Genomic DNA, 19,633 nt, shown 5'->3' on the forward strand with positions numbered 1-19,633 from the left:
CCTCCTCGCCTATTTGGCTAATGGAGCGCCTTGGGGCAAATCCCTCTTTAGCTGGTGGGACGGTGCCTGTAAGAACAAGCAGGGCTCTGGGAAATGTCTCTCCCTGCCGACCATGAGCTGAGGCAACCGGGGATTGAGAAGGGATGAGCTGTGAGTGTGCAAGGCTTTGTGATCTTGGTGGCCAAGAGTGTGATGAAAGCAGAGGAAGACTGGGAGCCTCTGGATTAGCCAGATCATGTCCAGGAGAGCTGAGATCTCCGGCATGGCAGGAGGTATTTGTTCAGCTAACGTCTGTACATAAAGCAAGGTGATAGCAGTAGGCAGGTGAAGCTGGAGCTGCTGTTCACTGAGCAGGACCCCCATGCATCCTTCTGTCCCTCCATACCTCCTCAGCCTCCTCCACCCTCAGATTAAACTCAAGACACCTTAACCCAAATACTGCCCTTGCTCCCAGACGTGTGACCCTAGAGATGGCCCTGGGCTTGCACTGATGTGAATGGGGCCATTAGCCTGGCCAATGGTGGTTTATACCCTGCACCATGTGTTCCGTCACACCTGGGTGGGACATACAGAGAACACATTTGCCTTCCGGGGAGCATGAATGCAGCACTCAGCTGGAGATGCTTGTACCATCCCTTTGATAAACTCTGGAGGGAGCAGGGAGAAGAAGGGTGGTCTTGGGTTTAAATGAGTGGGCTGCAACTTAGGAGAGCCCCGTTCCATTCCCAGCTCTGCCAGACTTCTTCTGGGACCCTGGGCAAGTCATTTCATCACTCTGTGCTTCAGCTGTGACGTGAGGAGAACAACCCTTCCTTTCCCCCATTTTTTGCCTGTCCTGTCTATTGAGCTTGTAAACTCTTGAGGGCAGAAACTGCCTCTTCCCACGTGTATGTACCAGGGCTTGCACCACGGCCAATCTCAGCTGAGATCTCTAGGCATTGACAGAACACAGCTTCTGTTACTGGTATCGGTCCACTGACCTGGAGTCCCATCCTTTACAGCTGCTGATTCTTGAAGGGAGAGCTGACCTCCCTGCTCCAGCCTCCCTCGGCCTTAGAGAAGCGCTAACTATGCTGACAGCTGAGGACAACACTGCTCCACTTCACCTCATTACCCCAGGAGCCTTCCGAGTTAGCACATTGCCTACAAAGAGTAACAGCGGGGAGCCTGATCCCAAGGACCCGGGCTGCATCTGTATCACGTGTCTCTTACGTGAGAAGAAGTCGCTGCGTGGCTCCCTCTGCTCCCTCCCAGGCCCTGACCAGCATTTTCCCCCGCCCAGGCTCACAGCCAGCTCATAAAAACTGCAAGGAGCGATGGCATGGTTTGAATCTGCCAGTGGAGCAGGGGAGAGGAGCGGAATCCAAACCGACTCACCTAGATTGTCCGTCACTTGGTAGGAATCCCGGAAATCTTTCATGCGAAATCCAATGACATCAATGAAATCCTCCACAAGCCTGAACAGCTCCTTAGCATTTGGCCCCACCTGCAAACCCAATAAGGAGAGGTCAAATATTTAGCAGCACAGATAGCAATGCGCTCACCTGGGCCTCTCCAATGGCCAGGGTTCCCGCCAGGCTTATCCCACACACAGAGAGCCGGAAGCATTCTCTGCTCATGCTGCAGTACCGAGGAGTAGGGAACAACTGTGAGGGCAGAGAACTGATCCACGGAGATAGAAACATGGACAGGAAATGACAGTATCAGATTCAGTTTGGGAAAACGCAGCTAATGGGCTTGGAGGAGAATAGTCCTCATCACAACGGGAGGGCAAAACCACAACGGGAGGGCTCTGATAGTGACCTACCAACCTACCCTCCTTCCTCAAGGTCCCAGTCTGGCCCGGGAAAGCCACATCAGACATCGACAGTTTTCCACGACCTGCAGTTAGCTTAACGTGGTCAGCAAATGAGACATGCCAGGCCCTATCTTCAGGTGGTGTAAATCAGCACTGCTCCATTTACGTCCGGTGGAGGATCTGGCCTGATGTGTCCACCAGCGAGGCCAATGTGATTTGGCGCTGCACATGCAGAGGTAATAGACCTGCTCTATGCAAGCTCTGGCGTATCTGCGCCCAGAGGCAAACCCTGAGATCCTTACTCATTCAAAACTCCCTTTCACTTTGAGGACTCGGGGGGATCCGGCTCCTGGAATATTGTGCTCAGCTCTAGGAGTCGACATGACTGGAAATACACTGAGCAAAGAGAGGGAGTCCAGAGGATCCTTGCTCGCACCGCTGTTCCTGGGCTGAGTACAGCTAGGCCGGTCCAGACCCACCAGGCTAAGCAAAGGGAACGTTTTCACAAAGCTGTGAAACAGGATGCAGCACCACTATTTGAGGACAGCTGTTACAAAAATGGGGGAGCCCATTCCTCAAATCTGGGCACCCCAAGAGCATGTCTAAATCCCAGCTGGGAAGCAGACTTCAGAATTTAGGTGGGGAAATGCCTCTCTTAGGCCCATATGTCTGAAAACTGGGGCCACCATGAGCTGTTGTTGGAGAGGATGTTCTGACTCTTTACTATGTACAGTTCTCTATTGAGAACTGAGGAGTACTGGTCAGTACTGGTCGCTGAATAGCCTGATCCTAGCTCCATCAGAGACTGCTGCTCCCTCCAACAGCCCTCCAGTGGGACCCTGGCTTAGACTATCATGCATACTGCATGGCTCATTCCCAGTGGCGGGACCCCAGCTGCTAGAGGTCTCCTTGCCAAAGCCTGGCTGTATTTAGTGACACAAGGCATGACTCTGGGACAATGTTTCTAACCACAATGACTAAACCTAACTCCCCAAACACTCCTAGACTTAAAATTCACACCTGCCTATGCACATGAAAATGGAGAGAAATAAGGACCGCTTTGTTTTGTTTTGTTTATGTACCCTGTCACAATTTTGTCTGGTGCTTCGATATCAAAGTAATTGCATCTTAGATCTGTCATAGGTTGATTGCACAGACAGTTTAGTGATCAAGCAGTTGTACAAGTAGCCATCTTTATAGGGGAATATCCCCAACCAACCCATAGATCTGTGTAGGAAGAGAATACTGTTAAACATCCAGGGCTACCATAATAGAGTTCTTGGGTTTGTTTGTGTTTTTTTTTTAAATTGAGAGATGGGAGCTAAAGCCCTGTGTTAAAAGGAATCTGTTTACATGGCATGGTAGACAGTGTGTACCTGCTCTTATCCCCTCTGCTAGGTGGACTGAGACCAGATCCAGCCTGTATTCCCCTCTAGCGGCTGGAGGATTTTAGAAAAGCTATTACCAATGATTCTCCTCTTGGTGCTCATGGGAGAACAGACTCCGGCTTTAGAACTGAAGTTTTAGGCCGAGATCCTATTTCTCATTCAAATATACGGAAAGTGGGCATCCATATCCCCTAGGCAACATAGGCCATCTCAGCCATGGTCCTCATGCTGTCTATAATAGTGGCAGTGGTCAAAAGATGAAAGACCCCCTGACTGATATCAAAGCAGTGCATAAAATAACATCGGCTGCCATGAGAGGGCAGATAGGTGACACCACAGGAATGAACATCAGGTGGGGGTCAGAGGCCAGCGGGCCAGATTTACAACACAGGGAAGCTGTTAAGGGAAAACCACTGGGAACGAACTGCAGCCTGGAGAAAACTGCAAGTATTTTTATGATGATCAACTGGGTTTCTGCGTTGTCATGACGACTCAGCAGAGTCCACTCCACAGTGATTATTCTGAAATGTGTCTGTAGACACGTATTTGCTAAATTGAGCATACGGTTCTTCGCCTCCTCTGGAACCAGCCAGGGTCATCCATTTCCAGATGTGCTGGGGAAACATCAGCTATAGGGGCGAAAGGGGAGCTCAGTCTCGAGGTCTGTTCAATACTCGGTCTATCCCCTTTTACCTAGGGAATGCGCCCCTCCCCCATCTGACTCATTTCAGAGAAGTCTCCGAACAGACATCAGGTGGTAACGTTACTGACCTCGCCCACCTTTCAACGTGTGACCTCTTGCAGGGGAACCAATCCCTTCCCCGCTCAATCAACATTCAGTGCCTGCTATCCGCCAATAGCACAAACCTTGCCTGGAGCTATTTATTTTCATTTCAGTGTATCTCATCCCTTTATGCAAGGGTCTTTCACTCAGCCCCTTGACGTAGGGGGTCTCAGATTAAACCGGCAGCTTGTTAGCTGCCAGAGACGTACAGTGGCCATTCCGAAGAAAGTTGACCTTTAAGGATTCATGTTGGTGCCGGGCAATCGTCTCTCGCTCCTTTGCTGTTTGCTGCCCCTTCTGAGGGGCTTCACCGGACAACAAAGCGGGTAAAAGAGCCGCCATATTGTGACCCATGCCTTGTGGTCTCCTCAGGGGAATGCTCTCCACCTGATGGACGCCTGTCAGAAACCAGACCTGTCTGTGGTGATGTTGACTTCCGAGATGCAGGCACAGGAGGGGTGTTTCTGAGACGCAGTAACATGGAAGAGACAAGGGAGGAACTGCTACAGACAGGGAGCCCTCAGTCAGAGTCGCCTGCGAACAGGCTTTGCCTTCAAGGCAGTATCATTTCACTCTGATGCGGCTCCCTGGGGCGGCAGAGGGATCAGCGCTGTTGAGCAGTGAGTGCTGCGAGGAAGAATGGCATTTTCAGTCCAGGATAGGGACAGTGGGTAAGTCACCTACATACACAGGCAGAAAATGCAATTGAGGCAGGGTAAGGGTTTGGTAAGACATCAACGGGACAAATAGCAGTCCCGATGCCCAGATAGGATGTGCTTTATCTGCTGAATTATCCACCATGTTCCCTAACTGGCAGCATCCCTGGGGAGACGCAAGGCAACCTCGTGAGGAAAAGGTAGCTGAAATATAAATGAACCCTTGTGCAGCTCGAGCTGAGCCGAAGCATGAGCTCAGATGGCAGAGCACAGTCCTGGCCCTTTAAAATCTTACCTGTCCTGCCTGAGTCTTTTCATACAGGACTCAGACTTAGGAGGAACCTTAAAGGGCCAGGACTGCACTTGGCTCTGAAGTCTAGCATGATCCATTTTCCTGGTCACCACTGATTTCTCTAAGCAGAGTAATTCAGCCTTCACTTCTCTTTCACTGCAAGGAGTTGAGTCACTGATGCCTAGCAGTGTGGCCAGATGAGTTCTATCTCTTCTGGGTGAAACAGATGCCCTTTGAGCACAGCACCTGTCAGGCACACATAGCAGTGAGATCACCCAACCCTAGGGGAAATGCCAATAACCCCCCCTCCCCCCATGCCACAGACTGAGAGCCAGCATTATTTGCTGCTGCTTTCCTCCTTCCTTAGAGGTTTTTAAGGTCAGGCTTGACAAAGCCCTGGCTGGGATGATTTAACTGGGAATTGGTCCTGCTTCGAGCAGGGGGTTGGACTAGATGACCTTCAGGGGTCCCTTCCAACCCTGATATTCTATGATTCTATGATTCTATGATTATTTGGGTTGTATGTTTAAGCAGCAGGTCCATACCATCTGAGCTTCCTCCCACTTGTCCCGGTTTTCCTCTGACAGCAAGTTGCTGATGATCTGGACGAAGTTCTAGAGAGGCGAGCCAAAAAAGGAAAAGAAAGTCATGGTCAGAATGTGACAGAGCGGAAGGACACGTGCCCCACAACATGTGAAAGAGCAGAGAACAATAGTTTTAGCAAGAAGAGGATTTGCTCTCACTCACAGAGCAACGTTCTTCCCAAAGCATCCCAAAACACTGGACAAACCAAAGTCCTGCTCCTAATGAAATAAGGAGCAAAACCCCTACTGCCTCTCCTGGGGAGAAGAGTCAGAACCTTGCTCACCACCGGAGTGCAATAGGGCAGCCAGTGAGCACTACACAACTCATTACCCACCAGGCCACAGCAGAAAGTGAAGGATTCTGCAAGCCATGGAGAGCACAAGGGGCGTAGGCAGACATGAGGCAATGATAAAATGCCAAGAGGGGTTTTGACTATGGGGGGTGTGGAGAGCAGCAGGGTTGCCAACAGTACACCTGGCTCCTGCTTGCTCTCTGAGCCCCTCACTTTCACAGGGGGGCGGACTCACACTGCAGACTGCAGGCCCAGATTTTGGAGATCTCAACATCCTGGAGTAGTGGGGATCTGGAGTTTTAGCTCAGCTAACTACAGAGACAGGGTTCAGAATTCAGGACCAGGTTCAGAATTCGTGGGTGTTCTATCCACTGGGAAAACTTACCAAGGGACATGATGGATTCTCCATCATTTGTAGTCTTTAAATCAAGACTGGATGTTGTCTTAAAGGATCTGTTCTAGCTCATACTGAAGTTATAGGCTTGCTGCTGAAAGTATTGGTTGAGGTTCTCTGGCCTGTGCTGTACAGGAGCTCAGACTAGATTATCATAATGGAAAACCTATCTATCTATCCATCCATCCATCATTTTATCCAGCTATTTCTCTGGCCCCCATAACCAGAGTATCTGACCACTTCTCCATCATTCATGGATTCTCTCCTCACACTACCCCTGGGATATAGAGGCATATTATCCCTATTGTACAAAAGTGTGGATGGAGGCACAGGGCAGATTAAGGGACTTTCCCAAGATCACACAGGAAAGCTGAGCGAGGAACAGCACCCAGGTTTCTCCAGCCCCAGTGCAGCGCTCTATCCATAACCTTCTTTTGGCCCTATCTCGAACAAACAGAGAGGTTAGGTTTCTCCAGCTCAGCCACTCCTGTCCCTCCCCACCTTTGCAAAAGTCTCAGCATGTCTTGCCATTGTGAGTTAATGGACTTTCTCTGCACACTGTGCTGGGTGCTAGTTTCACTTGACCAAATATTTACTGCTAAGAGAGCCCCACAGGCTGAGATATTTCACCCAGTGAGTAACATGCAGGAAATATAGAAGCCAAGGTACCAAGCAGACCCCATCTCCAGCAGATCTATCCCCCTTCCAATGAAAAGTCATTGCTAGTATTGGGAGTGCATTCATGCTCTGAAGCCAGCAAGCACAGGGCCTGCCAGACTAGATCAGCCACTGCTTCATCCAGCCCTGTCGCCGGGCTTTATGGAAGAAGACAAAACTACTTCCAGTGGTAGGAAAGCTGCTGGTAGCTCCATCTCCATTATAACTGGCTAGGGGGAATGACAGAATGGACTATCAGAGGAAGAGGGGCTATCCAGGCAAGAGTTCTGCTGTGTGTGTGTGAGAGAGAGAGAGATGTGAAGGCAGGAGATACAGAGTTCAAAGCCATTGATTTTCCTCTCCATTTTCCTCGCCGTTGCAGACACCATGAGGAAGCAGATCCTAGAGGACAAGTTTAATGTTTCAAGTTGTGGGCTGATGACCTCTCCTGAGGACTGATTTGTAGCCAGTCTGTATGCAACTGCTGAAAGTAAATCCCAGGGCAAGAAACCCTCAGCCTTCTCCCACATCAAAACATAGACACCTAATACCCAAGGATCAACTCCCCTCTTGGCCATTAGACTGAAATTCCTTCCAAATAAGGCACCAAAATCAATAGGACTCCACAGAAAGTGCAGCTGGGTTGAATCAGCTCTAAATGACTTTGCTCTTCAAGTTATTAGTTCATGAACCAGTGGGGATTGCGGGGGGGGAAAGGGGGGTTGAAGCTCATTAGCCTGGGAAATGCACATTGGGAAATGAGGCACATCACGGAGGTAAGCAGAGACATTCCTGATTTTTCTGGGCTTTCATCAAGTATAAGTAGATTCCAATGCATACAGTGGTAGCCCAAACCCTGTGTGTATGTGCCTATGCTTTAGACTTGCCCACTGGCACCCATCCCATCATGACGTGCATCTCTCTTCCTCAGCTCACCTGTACATCCCCAGCAGCGGGGCTGTAATATGCCCTACGGAAGATCTCGGTCATATTCCTGAGTACGTCGATGGTGGACAGCAGGTCCCCACTGTAGCTGGTCCCATCCTGGGAGATCTCCACGAGGTTTTGCAGCACTTCAGATACCCCTTCTCCCATCAGCCCCCGCTGAGCTTTGGAGAGATGCTCCCTTGTCTGAGATGAGAGAAGAGCACAATGAGTCAAACACACGTTAATGGGGATCAGTGAAGCTCTCAGGCCTCAGGAGCACAGACCAGATGATCACCATGGTCCTTCTGGGCATATGTCACCTAATCAATTCCCTGCCATTGCAGGGATCTCGGGCATTGGTGGTACCTTGGTCTCTCCTGTTCTCTACCTCTACATGACAGTTCAGTCTCTTGACGACTTTGGTTCAGTATAGGGTAGCGGGGTGAAATGTAATGGCTTTGATATACAGGAGTTCATGCTTGATGATCTAATGACCCCTTCTGGACTTCAGCTCCATGCAAACTGTGATATCTCTGAAAGGTTGTAGGTGGCTATCAGAGGACAACTGAATTCCCACTTTCTTTGTGACCAGAAAGGGAAGTGTCCCAGCAGATTCAGAAGAGGCTATTCTGCCTCATAACCTTGCTGCTGGCTACCCCTGCCTGCAATGGAAGATCTGCTCACCAATCAGTCTTGTAGCTGTCTTATACCTGAGTTACAGCCATCTGAGCCCACAGACAGGAACGAGGATGGTTCTGCTGCAGGCACTGACTTTCCAGACAATCCACCGGAGATTGGCAGAGGCAGGCCAAGTATTTACAGTTTTTATTATTATGATAACAGCTAAAGGACCCAACCGAGAACGGGGCCCCATCATGCCAGACACTAAAATCCCCAGCGAGAGACTATCCTGTCGCAAGGGGTTTACAATCTAACTAGACAAGACAGACAAAGGGGGAAGAAGGAAGAATTATTATCCCCATTTTACAGCTTGGAGCACTGTGTTTTTCTCTGTGCACAGATCTTATCAGGATAACGGCCTGAGGGGACAGTAATGCCTTCCATTTACAACAGCTTCCCTCCCAAAGGATCCCAAAATGCTTTACAAACTCTCCTTTCATGGCCGCTGAAATGCAGCAGCAACACTGCACAAGGGCTTAGGGCAGAAAGAGATGACATCCTATCTTTTAACACTGCAGGGTGAATGTAAGGAAACTGGAATTTGGCCAGGATACTGAGGTTAACACCCTCTACCCTTGCAAAAAGTGCTAGGAGCCCTTTAAATAATCACAAGTGGCCAGGCCTCTGTTGTAGGATTAGTCCAAAAGACAGAGCCTTCAGCACCACTGCACCCTCTAACACAATAATGGGTCACTGGCTCACTACTGCCTCAGAGGGAAGAGTGGGTCAGTGTAAGCACTTTGGGTTTCTCTGGGGAATCTCCCATCTAAGTAAAAAGCGACAATGGGGGGAAATGGCTCCATTCAGATGAGAAGTGAATCTCTCTTACCATCATCTGTATATTCCTGTAGTCAATGGAAACACACTTGATGTATGTCGGAGTCTCCCAGTATGCTATCCCCTCTTCATCTAAAGTGCATCTTCGCAGGATCAACCCTAAAGGAGAATGAAAGGGGCATGGAAGAGAGGACAGCTGGATGTGGACAAAGGTGATCCAGTGGATCTATTGTACTTGGACTTTCAGAAAGCCTTTGACGAGGTCCACACCAAAGGCTCTTAAGCAAAGTAAGCAGTCATGAGATCAGAAGGAAGATCCTCTCACTAACTGGTTGAAAGATAGAAAAGAAAGGGTAGGAATAAATGGTCAGTTTTCACAGTGGAGAGGGGTAAAAAGCGAGGTCCCTCAAGGATCTGTACTGTGTTGGTCAAGGTATTCATAAATGATCTGGAAAAGGGATAGGAAACAGTGGGGTGACAAAGTTTGAAGGCGATACTAAATTACTCAAGAATAAAGCTGTCTGTGAACAGTTACAAAGGGATCTCACAAAACTGTGTGACTGGGCAACAAAATGGCAGAGGAAATTCAGTGTTGATAAGTGCAAAGCAATGCACATTGGAAGACATCATCCCAACTATACATATAAAATGGTGGGCTCTAAATTAGCTGATACCACTCAAGAAAGAGATCTTGGGGTCATCGTGGACAGTTCTCTGAAAACATCTGCTCAGTGTGCAGTGGCAGTCAAAAAAGGTAAGAGAATGTTGGGAGCCATTAGGAAAGGGACAGATAATAAGACAAAAAATATCAAAATACCACAATATAAATCCATAGTATGCCCACACGTTGAATACTGCGTGCAGTTCTGGTTGTTCCATCTCAAAAAAGATGTATTAGAATTGGAAAAGGTACAGAGAAGAGCAACAAGAATGATATGGGGTCTGGAACAGTGTCCACATGAGGAGAGATTTAAAAGACGGGGACTGTTCATTTTAGAAAAGAGACGACTAAGGGGGGATATGACAGAGGTCTATAGAATCATGGCGGGTGTGGAGACTGTGAATAGAGAAGAACCAGGAGTCAATAATGGGTAGTAAGTTTAAAACAAACAAAAGGAAGGATTTCTTCACACAACGCACAGTCAAGCTGTGGAACTCATTGCCAGGGAATGTTGTGAAAGCCAAAAGCATAAGTGGGTTAAAAAAAAATTAGATAAATTCATGGAGGATAGGTCCATCAGTGGCTATTAGCCAAGATGGTCAGAGACGCAACCCCATGCTCTGGGTGGCCCTAAGCCTCTGACTGCCAGAAGCTAGGATTGGACAATGGGGGATGGATCACTTGGTAAATTGCCCTGTTCTCTTCATTCCCTCGGAAGCATCTAGCACAGGGCACTGTCGGAAGACAGGATACTGGGTAGATGGACTCAGGATGGCCATTCTTATGTTCCTATGGAAACCCTGAGCATTCTCGTGGAGGGTACCCACAACAAGCTGATTTAGCTAGAGATGCACACAAACTGCCACAGACAATTGCTGAGCGCATACAACAAACACGTGCACTTTGGATGGGGTTTTTTATCTCCTTTCTCTGCATCCCCCAGGGGCATGAGAGCCAAAGAAAACCACAGTGGAAGCACTTGGCTGGCAATTTAGATCAGGCTAACTCGAACAAAGGAAACTCTATGTCTGCACCCATGGGAGGCAAACCCAGAGAGTCCCAGAGAATCTCACAAAAGTGCCTGATTCCGTATCTCTAAGCTGAGGGATTAAAGCAGCAATGGCCGCTAGGCTTCTCCAGAGATGTCAAAAGGGGATAAATAACCAACAGCACCGCCTTTGAGCTGAGGTACTCTGAAACTGCAAACACGGCCATTTGCCTCCTCTGTGAGTCCTGTCCATTGTCCTTCGTTACTCCAGTCACCTCCTAATTTACAGTGATTTGCCGCTTTGGTGGCCTTTCCTTTGCTCATACCATCCCTCCTGCCATGGAGAAAGAGATGAATCAGTGATGAAGATGAAGGAGGTGAATGAATGGCTGGATGAATGGATTATAAGGTGGATAGAAAGCTGGCTAGATCATCGGGCTCAACAAGTAGTGATAAATGGCTCCATGTCTGGTTGGCAGCTGGTATCAAGCGGAGTGCCCCAAGGGTCGGTCCTGGGGCCAGTTTTGTTTAATATCTTCATTAATGATCTGGAAGATGGTGTGGATTACACCCTCAGTAAGTTTGCGGATGACACTCAACTGGGAGGAGTGGTAGATATGCTGAAGGGTAGGGATAGGATACAGAGGGACCTAGACAAATTAGAGGATTGGGTCAAAAGAAATCTGATGAGGTTCAACAAGGAGAAGTGCAGAGTCCTACACTTAGGATGGAAGAATCCCATGCACTGCTACAGACTGCTGCAGGGACTGAGCGGCTAGGCAGCAGTTCTGTAGAAAAGGACCTAGGGGTTACAGTGGACGAGAAGCTGGATATGAGTCAACAATGTGCCCTTGTTGCCAAGAAGGCTAATGGCATTTTGGGCTGTATAAGTAGGGGCATTGCCAGCAGATCAAGGGACATGATCGTTCCCCTCTATTTGGCATTGGTGAGGCCTCATCTGGAGTACCGTGTCCAGTTTTGGGCCCCACACTACAAGAAGGATGTGGAAAAATTGGAAGGAGTCCAGCGGAGGGCAACAAAAATTATTAGGGGGCACATGAGCACATGATTTATGAGGAGAGGCTGAGGGAACTAGGATTATTTAGTCTGCAGAAGAGAAGAATGAGGGGGGATTTGATAGCTGCTTTCAACTACCTGAAAGGGGGTCCCAAAGAGGATGGATCTAAACTGTTCTCAGTGGTACCAGATGACAGAACAAGGAGCAATGGTCTCAAGTTGCAGTGGGGGAGGTTTCGGTTGGATATTAGGAAAAACTTTTTCACTAGGAGGGTGGTGAAGCACTGGAATGGGTTACCTAGGGAGGTGGTGGAATCTCCTTCCTTAGAGGTTTTTAAGGTCAGGTTTGAGAAAGCCCTGGCTGGGATGATTTAGTTGGTGTTGGTCCTGCTTTGAGCAGGGCGTTGGACTAGATGACCTCCTGAGGTCCCTTCCGACCCGGATCTTCTATGATTCTATGATCTTGTCTGACCCTTCCTGCCAGCACAGTGGACACGCCCTCTCCCTCTTTGAGAGTTTTCCAGTAGCAGGTGTGGCTAAGTTCACAATCAGGCTTTTATTGCTAATCGGTTTAGTAAACTTCCTTTGGATACACTTCCTGTAACCTGATTGCGGTGCATTCCGCAGACCCTCCCATGACTGCTTACTCCAGGCTGGGACCTAGGCAGAGACCGTGCCAGTGGATGACCCTAGGCAGCACAGGCTGAGCGATCCAAAGAGAACTACAGGGGCTGTCAGTGTCCAGCAGCCTCAATAAAAAAACCCTTTACATTCATCACAGATGAATCCTGTGCCTCCTCCATCCCCCCGCCCCATCTCAGCTCCCATCAAGCACCAAGAAAGACCTTGAGAAGCTCACCTAAGAGCTGCCTCTGAGCCCTCTCGCGGCTTTGCCTCTGAACTGCCCGTTGCCCAGCAGCACAAGGCTAAACCGCCTCCGGAGGACAGCGGTGCCAAGAGAAAACAGATGCAGCCACCGTGTGCTTCTGGAGAAAGCTCCCCAGCAGTCACGCACTTTATTAAGTCCCCCCCGAGACCAAGGTCTCCATGAGTTTAAGTTGACTCGACAGGCAGGGCGCGTCCTTCTCCTTACCAGTGGCATTGCGAGGACACCGGACAGCCGCAGCCTCTCCGGCAGGCGTTTCCTTCCAAACCACGGAAGCAAAGTTATCTTCATCGCATATTTCATGGGGCTCTGTAAAGGACAAAGGCACTGGGTTGGCTACGACGCCAGCTGCTCAGCATGGGCAAGATGGGAAGAAAGTAAGGGGGCAAGTAGCAGAGAGGGGGAAGATTAAAGGGAGAGGCAGAAAAAGAACCTGGCAGTGTGGAGAAAAGCGTGCTGTGTAGAGAGCCAGCAGCTCCTGAGATTAAACCACAGCTGCCTCATCACTTGGCCTTGGGCAAAGCCACCTGACCTGTCTATAGCTCACGTTGCCTATCCGAAAACTGAGCCTTGATCCCCTGTGAGGGTTAATTAACTAGTGCCCACCTCAGGTGAATGCAAAGTGTGTTACCTGCTTGTGCTTAGCTCACATTGTAGGGATCTGGGGTTCTGGTGGCAAAGGAGCCAACCCTGCTTGGGACCCATGCCTAGGAGGCATTACACCTGTCCTAGGCTATGTATGTTTAAAACACTGCTATGTAGAACTGCCACATCCTAGAGGAGAAGACCAGGAAAGGTTGGAAGGGGAAAGGGGAGGAAAGAAAGGGAAAGGAGACACAGCTAGACAGAAACGAGGTTGAACCTGGACCACATAGAGAGCCCCCTCAAGCCCTGCATAGGCAGCTATTCTTGGGGCACTGGGTATCAGATGCTTACTTTGCCAGGCGAATATGGACAAGCAGAGGGTGTAAGCACCACCCCATAATGCCAAGAAGCTGGGTTTCCATCAGCTGCTCATAAGAAACGACCACTGCAGTGCCCAGCAGGCTGCTGCCATGTTTAAATGATGTGGCTGCTCCCGGCACCAGCGGAAAGCACCCCGTGCAGTGGTTACACCAACCTCCGGCTTCAGCTGGGTCTAACGGACGCAGGCTTGGGAGGAAAGGGGCGGCTGCAAAGTGGGGTGAAGCTGTGTCAGCCCACAGAGGGAGTCAAAATGGCCAACGCGCTGTCAGCGAGTTGGAAGCACATCTACTACGTGAGTGATGGTTTATGTGGGAAAAGATTACTTATGGTACATAAAACTGGGGAAGCTGTGAATCTGGTATTAAAACTATTTATCACTCCTTGGGGTGGGGAGGGAAAGCCTTATATGTAATGGTTTGCAATTACATTTTCTATTTATTGTGCATGTAACACTACCCATAAACCAGGCGGCTGCGTGCACGGCTGTTCCCATCCAGGCCTGGCAGTTGCCAAGCCAATGCCAGTCATTGACTGGGCTCGGCAGCTGTTCACCGGGCTCTCCTCCTCGCCAGAGTTCAGCAGTGCCAGTAGTGGTGTGCCAAGGACACAATCAGCTGAGCCGCGGGGGAGGGCGGCAGTAGCTGCAGATGACTGAAATAAGTACATTTCCTAGGTCCTGAGTTTTACTGTGAGCTCAGGGGAGTTAGCGGAGCCTGCAGCCCCCAAGTGCATCTTCAGCACAGGGAGAGCTCACAAGTCCTAAATGGTGCATGACTACAGGGGGTATGGAATATCTCGGGGATCCGCTTCTGGGTTGTGGGTGTCCATCTTCACATGTGCTGCTTTGGAGCTGACTGCAAGATTCCTCCGGGTGGGAGGCAGGGCTGTGAATTTAAAGACGGGGCTGGAGCCAGAATTCTGTATCTGACAAACCTCTGACAGTGGGGCAGCTCACATCCAGATCTTGTGGGTAACACCGATTTCTACAAAGGCCCCAGACAGGAGGAGTGACCCACAGGTACCCAGTTCAGAATGGAACCTACATCCAAATCCGTCTGTACTTGAAACACAGCTCCCCCCTCCCCATGCTTCCTGGAAGACCACTACCAACCACTAGCCATGATATTCACTCATAAAGAGCTCTCATCCCATTCCTTTTAATTGCCTGCTGTTGCTGTTGTAGGTATTCCAGTAGCACCTGAAGGCCCCCGCTGAGATCAGGCCCGCATTGTGCTAGGCACAACAAGAAACAGTCCCTTCCCAACAGAATTTACAATCTACATACACAAGACAGACAGCGGGGTGGGGGGGAAAGGGAGTATTACTGGCCCTGTTTTACCGAAGAGTGCCTGAAGCACAGATTAGGTGATTTGCCCACGTTACACTGTGGCAGAGCTGTGAATTTGAGCCCAGATCTCCTGGGTCCCAGCCCAGTGCCTTAGCCGTAAACCCCTTGTGCCGCTCTGGTTCACTCAGTGTTTCAAAGAAGGATTATGGAGAGCTGCTAGCATTCTTTGTTGCAAAGCTATTGAGCTGAAGCAGCAAGGGGGAAGGGGACGGGGAAGGGCTCAGGAGAATGGCTCCCCCACGCCAACCCCCTCGCTCTCTCTCCCTAATGCCAACCTTCCAACCCTTTCTTGTCACCCCCGCTTGTGACAGCCCTTTCCAGGAAGTGCTATGTGATGCAGTGCATCAGGGATGCTCCTTAGAAAGACCTGGTATTGCCTGGCATTTTCTTGCCTACAAGCGCAGGAGTGATTCCCAGGCCAGGAGGGAATCAGTTGATTGCTGTAATTTTTAATATCGCTTTGTAACGGAAATCCTTTTTACTCTAGGAAGCGAGTTGCACTGGGAGATTTTAATATCAAACTCAATTAAGCTCAATCCTTCTGTTAAAACAAAATCAGGTTGGTATTTGAGTTTTCTTTGAGAATAATAATCAAGGAGGTTTATTTGTAGCCATTGACTTGCAGAGTCCCCCTTGCCCTCCTTCCCTTACCACACCCCCCCCAAAAATAATTACAACAAGCTCCTTTCATGTGAAACACCTGCACTACTGAGATGTGCCTCCTTTTGTATATGATAGCACAGCTCCAAGCCCCTACCAAAATTAACAAAATGACTTGGTTTGCTCCAGATCCTCAGCCAGCATAAATCAAAGGTAAAGTCTGTGAAGCTGAGGATCAGGCCCAAAATTTTCCTATGGTCAGGGAATGCTGTTGGCTGAATTAGAAGAGAATCCAGGGGATGGACCAATAGTTGAAGTTAGGTGACATCTTCATGCTACCGTTTGGGTCTTTTCCCCTTTGATTCACAGAGACCTTTATGATCGTCTAGTCTGACCCCCTGTATAACACAGGCCATCGCACTTCCACAGTGACCCCTGCATCCAGCCCAATAGCTTTTGCTTAGGCTAGAGTGCGTCTTTTCAAGAGACACCAGTGAGAGAGAAGTCACCACATCCCTTGGTAATCAGTTTGGATGATTAAATACCCTCACTATTAAAAACTCTGAATCTTATCAAAAGGAACCAATTTGGCTCTCTAGTCTGACCTCCTGTACAACACAGGAGAGAGAACTTCAAGCAGAGATTTCCCAAGGAGGGGCTCTAAGACTGGCTTGCAAAGGAAAATAAACATTGCTTTTAAGCCCTTTAAATACCTGCTTCTGCTTGTGTTTCACATTTAGAAACCCAGATTTTGTCTGCCCTGCAAAACTCTCCAACCTTGACCTCACTCAGGTTTTTCAGCCCCATAATTTGCAGCACATTCTTCTCCCCTGGCAATAGCACCAGCGGGAGCTATAGACTAGCCAGGACTCAGATAGGCTCGGCCAGCACTGTGCTGTCTAACCCTGCTCTGGGTCGTGCAATGGCATGTGGGTAACTCCAGCAGCTAGTGGCCCAGTGGGAGCAGTGTGAACATGACAGAGCATCGGGGATGCTCCGGTAGTGCTTTCGCTGGGTACTCACACACCAGTTCTTTGCCTCTTGATAAATCATCAGCTGCCTGTCTCCAACCACATGCCAGTCAAGAAGCACTGAGCATGCCCATCCACTCACGGTAGGCCCAATCGCACACCCATTGAAATCAGGGAGAGCCTCACGATTGGCTTGATAGGTGTTGGACCAAGCCCCACCAGCAGGCCTGTGTTATGCAGAAGGCCAGACCAGAGGTCCCTCGTGGTATTAAACTCTGACTCATACAAGCAGCAGCCCTTCCCCACTGTCTGTGTTCCCGATCTGAACAGAAAGCAGGAAGAGTGTGAGATACGTACCAGGACACTTCTTGTCATTACACTGCTTATACTCTTCCTTGGGCCCCTGACAAGAGTCTCCTCCGAAGAAGGGGCCGTAGCACACGCGGTCACGTCTCTGCGTCCCGCCCCCGCATGAGGTCGTACAGCTCCCCCACGGCCCCCACGCCTGCCACTTTCCGTCCACTGCAGGAGAGCAAAAGAGGAAAGAAAACAGTTCCTGAGCAACACGAGGCAGCTCGTCCTCAAGGTAAACATTGGACATACAGTTTGCAGTGACACGGCTGGATGTTAGGTGTTGGCTCCCTGCCTTGAAAAGGCTCTAACACAAGTTAAAAGGAGGAGGAGAGGGTGCGTAGGAGTGATATGACAGTTCATATCTTGATTGCTTCTGCACATTGATGGCCTAATTCTGATCTCACGTGCATGAGAGAATTCAGGAGCAGCTTCCTTGCAGTCAACCGTGTAAAGTGTGCAGGGGATCATAATCACACCTGAGAACTGTGGATTGCTTTTAAATGATTTTAGTTGTGGTGGAAGAAATGTGAACCCTGCAGAGTGGGGCCTTTTCGAAACGGAAAGTTAGAATGCAGCAAGCTGGAACGTAAATCGCCTGCGTTCTAGCACACTGCGAATTCACTGGCTATGCGGACCCTGCTACAGCGTACTTCAAGTTCCCTGGTGCACTTTGACCTATTGCTGATTGAAGCAGGAGTATGTTAAACCATCCTGAGGAATTTTTCGTGCATGGTAGCAGGGAGCACACTGCCAGGTAATATGTGCCACATTCGTGCACTATGTATTTGCACCCCAGCTTGCTGTGCACTAACTCCCCATCTAGACATACCCTGAAATCGTAGGCTTATGCCCAAAGTAAACCATACAACATTTTCTGCTCCAGTGCAGGCTTCTCCTTATGTCTCGTCTTCCTACCTCAGCCCCAGCCTGGAAGGACCCTAGGACAGTGCAGTCTCCATGGCGCAATCACTCCTTGGATTCTCTCCTGAAACTGCTACTAAGGGTGACATTCAGGGGTCTCCCTACAGACACTTGTCTGGTAGGAACCAGGCTCAGGCGATCAGCTCAGTTCAAATCAACTACCGAAAAGCAGCATTAATTCACTTCTGAACCTGGGCTGCTAACCCCTATCCCATTTTTCATCTGTTCAATGTGAAGTGGCGGTCAAAAAGGCTAACAGCACGTTAGGAACCATTAGGAAAGGGATAGATAATAAGACAGAAAATATCATAATGCCACTGTATAAAGCCAAGGTACACCCACACCTTAAATCCTGCAGGCAGGTCTGGTTGACCCATCACAAAAAAAAAGATATATGAGAATTGGAAAAACTACAGAGAAGGGCAACAAAAGAGATTTGGGGTCTGGAACAGCTTCTGCATGACGAGAGATTACAAAGACTGGGACTGTTCAGCGTGGAAAAGAGACGACTAAGAGGGGATATGAGAGAGGTCGATAAAATCATGAGTGGTGTCGAGACAGCAACTAGAGAAGCGTTATTTACTCCTTTAGGTAACACGGAAATCAGGGTCACCCGATGACATTAACAGGCAGCAGGTTTAAAACAAACAGAAGGAAGTACTTCTTCACACAACGCACAGTCAAACTGTGGAACTCTTTGCCAGGGGATGTTGTGAAGGCCAAAAGTATAACTGGGTTCAAAAAAGAATTAGATAAGTTCATGGAGGATAGGTCCATCAATGGCTATAAGCCAAGATGGTCAGAGACGTAACCCATGCGCTGGGTACCCTAAAGCCTCTGACTGCCAGAAGCTGGGACTGAATGACATGGGATGGATCACTCAATAAATTGCTCTGTTCTGTTCATTCTCTCTGAAGCATCTATCACCAGCCACTGTCGGAAGACAGGATACTGGGGTAGATGGACCATTGGTCTGACCCAGTGTGGCTGTCCTTATGTTTCTATTTCCAGTTACCTGAGACATCCAGGCTTCCTGACTCATCTCACCCTGGGCTAAGATTTTGGGGTCTGGCTGTGGAAGCTCTGAATATAGACAGGGACAGGGACTGTCTGCCATTTATATTAGAGAGACGAGGTGGGTGAGGTAATATCTTTTATGGAGATATTTCTGTTGGTGAAAGAGATCAGCTCTTACAAGGCCTCTGGGTAAGCTCAAAACCTTGACTCTTCTGTTTTTCACCAACAGAAGTTGGTCCAATAAAAGATCCTACCTCATCCCTCTTGTGTCTCTCATATCCTGGGGCCAACACAGCTACCACAACACTGCATGCACTTATATTACCATTTAATAACCAAAGTCTACAGCTTCAGTGCAGTACAATGACCATTTCACAAGCAGACAGACAAAGATTCCCTTCTTCAGCTTAGGAGGTGAGGAGGTACCAACAAAGCAGATTTAGAGAAGCAGAGAAACCACACAGATACAGCCAAGAAGCCCTCCTCCAGCTGTTGTGTTATTGCCCACTTTGGGTTTCATTTTGAGTGAAATTCGCTCTTGTGCAAGAAGCTACCTCAAGGCCATGTAAGTGCAGCATAAACCCTCAAGAACTTAAATTGGCCACATTCCTTCCTGGAACAAGTCACCTGTTTTTACATTCTGGGCCTCGCATGTAAAAGATTTTGGCTGCAG

The sequence above is a fragment of the Eretmochelys imbricata genome, chromosome 2, assembly GCF_965152235.1.
Source record: "Eretmochelys imbricata isolate rEreImb1 chromosome 2, rEreImb1.hap1, whole genome shotgun sequence".
Classification (NCBI taxonomy): Eukaryota; Metazoa; Chordata; order Testudines; family Cheloniidae; genus Eretmochelys; species Eretmochelys imbricata.